The sequence below is a fragment of the Salvelinus sp. IW2-2015 genome, unplaced genomic scaffold (assembly GCF_002910315.2).
Source record: "Salvelinus sp. IW2-2015 unplaced genomic scaffold, ASM291031v2 Un_scaffold1502, whole genome shotgun sequence".
In the NCBI taxonomy this organism is placed as follows: domain Eukaryota; kingdom Metazoa; phylum Chordata; class Actinopteri; order Salmoniformes; family Salmonidae; genus Salvelinus; species Salvelinus sp. IW2-2015.
The window spans coordinates 42,896-48,543 of record NW_019942950.1 but is presented as its reverse complement, the minus strand read 5'-3'; the positions used below and the strand labels follow the sequence as shown (position 1 = coordinate 48,543).

The 5,648-nt window shown below is 46.0% G+C and overlaps 1 pseudogene; it reads right to left on the bottom strand.

Annotated features, from left to right (window-relative positions):
• Positions 1 to 889: 889 nt before the first annotated feature.
• The window catches only part of LOC112071053 (semaphorin-4G-like), a 47,089-nt pseudogene continuing 42,330 nt past the window's right edge, over positions 890 to 5,648 (bottom strand).

Genomic DNA, 5,648 nt, shown 5'->3' with positions numbered 1-5,648 from the left:
AAACCAGGTGTGGTGGAAGACAAGACAAAACCAATGGAAAATGAGAAATGGATCAGCGATGGCTAGAAGTTCGGTGACGTCGACCGCCGAACACTGCCCAAACAAGGAGAGGGACCAACTTTGGCGGAAGTCGTGACACCAGGCCCAAATTTTCTACCAGCATGTCACATGTGCAAACAGAGGAAAACAAATAGACTGCCTTTACTCCACACACAGAGACGCATACAAAGCTCTCCCTCACCCTCCATTTGGCAAATCTGACCATAATTCTGTCCTCCTGATTCCTGCTTACAAGCTAAAACTAAAACAGGAATTACCAGTGACTCGCTCAATACGGAGGTGGTCAGATGACGCGGATGCTACGCTACAGGACTGTTTTGCTAGCACAGACTGGAATATGTTCCGGGATTCATCCAATGGCCTTGAGTAGTATAACACCTCAGTCACTGGCTTCATCAATGAGCGCATCAACGACGTCATCCCCACTGTGACTGTATGTACAGCACCAGTCAAAAGTTTGGACACTCCTACTRATCAAAGGGTTTTTCTTCATTTTTACTATTTTCTATGTTGTAGAATAATAGTGAAGACGTCAAAACTATGAAATGTCCTATGACTGTGCCACGTTGGAAGTCACTGAGCTCTTCAGTAAGGCCATTCTACTGCCACTGTTTGTCTATGGAGATTGCATGGCTGTGTACTCGATTTTATACACCTGTCAGCAACAGGTGTGGCTGACATAGCTGAATCCACTATTTTGAAGGGGTGTCCACATACTTTTGTATATAGTGTAGGTGGGATGGCATACAGGCTGTGGCCAATGTATTAATGCACAATTTACCTAAATGGGTAATGGAAACACTTCAACCACTGCATTTTTTTTCAACACTCGCTGTGACGTCATTACGTCTAGCTGCTTTTATCCACACAAAATAGTTCAATGGAAATTCACCTTAGCAGGCAATTATCACATCTATTTTCTATGCCAACTTTCTAAATGTCGACAAGTTCATGGAAACATAGCTAGTGAACGCAAGGGGAGGAAAGACAAGAGATGAGGGAGAGGGAGGAAGGAGGCAGGACACGAGATGGTGGAGGAAGGACACAAGATGAGGGAGAGGGAGGAAGGAGGCAGGACACAAGATGAGGGAGGAAGGACACAAGATGAGGGAGAGGGAGGAAGGAGGCAGGACACAAGATGAGGGAGGAGAGAGCAGGGAGGCAGGACAAGAGATGAGGAAGGCAGGAGACGAGGGAGGAGGAAGAAAAGATGCAGAAAAATAAAATGTGTAATTATGAGAAAAGAAGGCAGAGTGAGAAAGAGAGAGAAATGGAGAAAGAGCATCAGATTCAGAGAATGGTGTACATTAGTCTCATCTCCTCTCCGTTCCCTGTACCTACAGCCTTTTGATGTTTTAATTCTGCTTCACTGAAATCTACCCCCTCTACTCTACCCTATCCTCTCTACTCTACTCTACTCTACCCTCTCTACTCTACTCTACCCTCTCTACTTTACTCTACTCTACCCTCTCTACTCTACTCTACCCACTCTACTTTACTCTACTCTACTCCTCACAACCAACACTCAAAGAAAAGAGGAAAACATACTTGACAGAGTTCCCCTGGACGTCACTATCTGGCCACGATATCTGTCTGTCTGCCTGTCTGTCTGCCTGTCCGCCTGTCTGTAGAACCAACCAACTGCCAGAAAACAAAACTTAGCCTGGTTACCTCAGGTGTACATGATGTCTGGTCCTCTGTGGCCGAGCTGTGATGTCGTGGTAGAGTTCAGACCTATTTTCCAACCATAGTTCAGACCCATTAGGTTGGGGTTGGATAGGAGAGAGAGAGAGACAGCAGTGTATGGATTCTGGTAATCCATTGGCTCCTACTCAGATGTGGTTGAATCTCTCATAGTCCTGATGTGTTTGTAGTGTCCGTTGAGTTGAGTACATAATAACCAGGGAATGTCTGAAGGAAACGGCATTTACATTTCATCAAAACGATTAATACTGTCCAATTTCCTATTACACAAAAAATAATGTACAGAGGGTATTTTCATTGGATTACTCTCTCTGTCTGGGGTTAAGAGTTGATATGTGTTAATAATATTACTCGAATTTGGTTATTACATTTTGTGTTACCATTGTAATCAATATTCACATAATTTACAAACTTCTAAGAATAAAAACACATTTTGCCCTCAATGTCCAATAAGAAACCAGCTAAAAAGGTGTAGAGCACAACGTCTTAAAACACGTCTGGTCTCTCCTTTGGACAGCTGCCTCCATTTAAAAACACAAGTCAAGTCATTGTCACACTTCACAAGAACTCATATTCCCATGAGCCTCTTCTTCTTCCTCCTCTTCTTCCTTGTTATCATGGGCTGTGTTGAGACATCCAGGGTCCCCGCCCCCCGTGTCCTGCCCAGCGAGGAGCCTTTAATCTGGGGCTGAGATTTGAGGCCTGCCCCTTGAATCACCCCTTCCAGGCCTCATCTTTTATTGATCCAGACGGAGGTGTATTGACTGGAGCTGGGTTAAGTCTAGCCTGCTGAGCTTTGCTGAGCTGGGGTAGGTTCTCTCTGTCTCTCTTATGTATGTAGTCACTGTAACCCATGGCTTTTGGTGTCAAACAGGGGATAGCGATAGGGGGGCCGAATAGTGTGCAGAAATAGTTTATTTTGAAACACAGTTGATACTTCAATCAGACGTGTGTCCCTTTTTTACGTCCAYAAAACGTAAGCAGGATATCTCCTTCTCTCATAATTCAGTCCAGGCTAGTTTAAAAACATTCTACTCTGTGAGCAGCATGGGTCATCCACAAAAGATCGCTACTGCACTCTGTTTTGGGCCACCAATGGCCACTCACTGATGTACGTCGCTTTGGATAAAAGCGTCTGCTAAATGGACAATATTAATGGGTCCAGTTCAGTCCTCCCACCACAGGGGGAGCTACCGCCCTGACACAGAGAGGTGTTCCCTCTACTACAGAGAGCTCTCATTCGGTTTTGGCAGCAGCTGCGTGTGCTTCCTCTTCTCCAGGATCGTGTTGAGTTCCTCAGTGAAGGAGCGGCAGAGAGGGGAGCTGCTCTCCGCCTCACTCTGTCTTAACAACATGTAGCTGTTACCATGCATCCTCCGCAAGACGCTGGGTAACGTCGCCGATAGGCCGTTGGGCTGGGAAGTCTTGCAAGTCACACTCTGATTGGTTGAGGGGGTTGGGGGTCTGAGGGGCAGGGGGGGGAGAGGAGGGGCAGGGAGGGGGTCCTTGTTGGGGACGACTGGCCCTCTCTCGGGACGATCTGGAGGAAGCTCCCTTTGTGCGTGTCACCGTTCCCCGGTTGTTTGAGACGCCGTACCGCACAGATCCCGTTCCCATTACAGTTGCTGGAGATGGTCTTGAGATCCAGGTGTGGTGGCGCTACTGTGGTGTTTCTGCTGCTGCTTCCTGTTTCCCTTCCCTGTCCGTGTGATTGGCAGGCGGCTGCCGCGGCGGCAGCCCGGAGATTGTACTTCCCCCTGTGGCTGCCCGCAGACAGAAGCCCAGGGTAGAGGATGGACCACGGGTGAGACACAGACACAGACCTCCAGGATGGTATCAGAGACAGGTACATCAGCCTCCACTTGCTCCTGGCGAGAGCAGCTCCAGGTGCTGGGGGAGAGGCCGGGGCAGAGCGGTGACAGCTTGAGTGGGGGGCGAAGGGGCTGAAGGGCTACGAGGGGGCAGGGGCTCTCAGAGGAGGGGCGAGGCGGTGGAAAGATGGGTGACGGTGGAGAGTTTGAGTAGTAGGATGGTCTTGGGATGGGTCCGACGGGTGGATGGGCGTGTGCATGTCTAACGTACCTCACACGAAACTTAACCACAGCCAAACCCGCGACGCCTTTCTCCGAGGCGGTGGCAGGTGTGACTCGCCGCCTCTGCTCTGGTTGGGACTCGATGACCAGGCAGCCACTCGTAGCCACACCCTGAAGCCAGAGGCCCAGGCCGTACCCTGCCAGCTCTGGACCCTCTAGATCCCACACTGCGGTTGCAGATTGGAGCTAATTTCACACTGGAGCAGCACGTCATCTCCCACCATTACAGACCGGCTCCCGTGCTGGATCGGCTCTGAAAGAATGGCAACCCACACAAAATGAATATCTTGCCACAATAAGACTGTGAATACTGTTATAGACCTCAGAACAGTTAATAAGACTGATATACTGTTACAGACCTCAGAACAGTTAATAAGACTGATATACTGTTATAGACCTCAGAACAGACACTAAAGGCCCCTAGACCAGCGATTCTCAACTGGTGGGTCGTGACATGCGGTTTTGTGTGGGTCGCGGGTGTCTGAGTAAAAAAAAAATACTCCAGTCTGAACTTCAACGACTTAAACCAGGTAGACAGTGTATAGACATTATTTGTATTTATTTATTTTTATTTAACCTTTAGTTAACTAGGCAAGTCAATTAAGAACTAATTCTTATTTACAATGACAACCTACCCCGGCCAAACCCGGACGACGCTGGGCCAATTGTGCGCTGCCCTATGATGATAATGAAATGAGATCTTTTCATATCATTTCAACTCTGAAAGGTTTTTCTTCAATCACAGTATCTTCAATATAAAGCTGTTAGCAGCACTTTGTTGGTTAATTTTAAGGTCTCAAACAAGTGAGTTTATTAACATACTTAATCAAGAATATGGGCAAAATGTAATTATTGACAATGAAAGAGGTGGAAATGTTGATACCTTGTCATATGGGGCGGCAGGGTAGCCTAGTGGTTAGAGCGTTGGACTAGTAACCGAATGGTTGCAAGTTCAAATCCCCAAGCTGACAAGGTACAAATCTGTCGTTCTGCCCCTGAACAGGCAGTTAACCCACTGTTCCTAGGCCGTCATTGAAAATAAGAATTTGTTCTTAACTGACTTGCCTAGTTAAATAAAGGTTAAAAAAAAAAAAATATATATATATATATATACTGTAATTGCTACATCTATTATCAATATAGCATAAAACATGTTTCCTGATTGTATTTTGGTGATGTTTTTCGCGATGCAAATATTGGGTCCCAAACTGCATATATGACTCTAAAATCATTGGTGCATAAAAAACCCAATATGTTACATTCTCCCATAAGAAAATAAATGCTAAAAAGTATTTTCTAACTTCTTAGTATGTGAAGTATAATGTAAAGTACATTTGATTATAGATGCTATGGAAATGAGGATGCTGCATAATCAACCTCTAAATATTTATTCTAACAATTTGATGGTATTTCTGCATATTCTAACTTTAGATTTCCTTTCATCATTCAGTCTGCAGAATCACCTTGACACCATTCTACTTTATCTTCAAGGTGGGAAGGACTTGACTAAACTATAAACAATGTAATCTTTGCTAACCATATAAAATCCATGTGTTATTACTACTATAGTGAGAAAAGTGTCTGGTCCTAACGCAACTCCTATCATTACTGTCTGTCTGTCTGTCTGTGTCTCTGTCTGTCTGTCTGTCTGTGGGTCTGTCTGTGGGTCTGTCTGTGGGTCTGTCTGTGTACCGTTGTCACATCCTCTGTTCCCATACAGGACGTCCTGGGTCAGGTTAGACCTGAGGAGAGGAGGAGACACTGTTAGCCTGTCATCAATTGCGCACACAC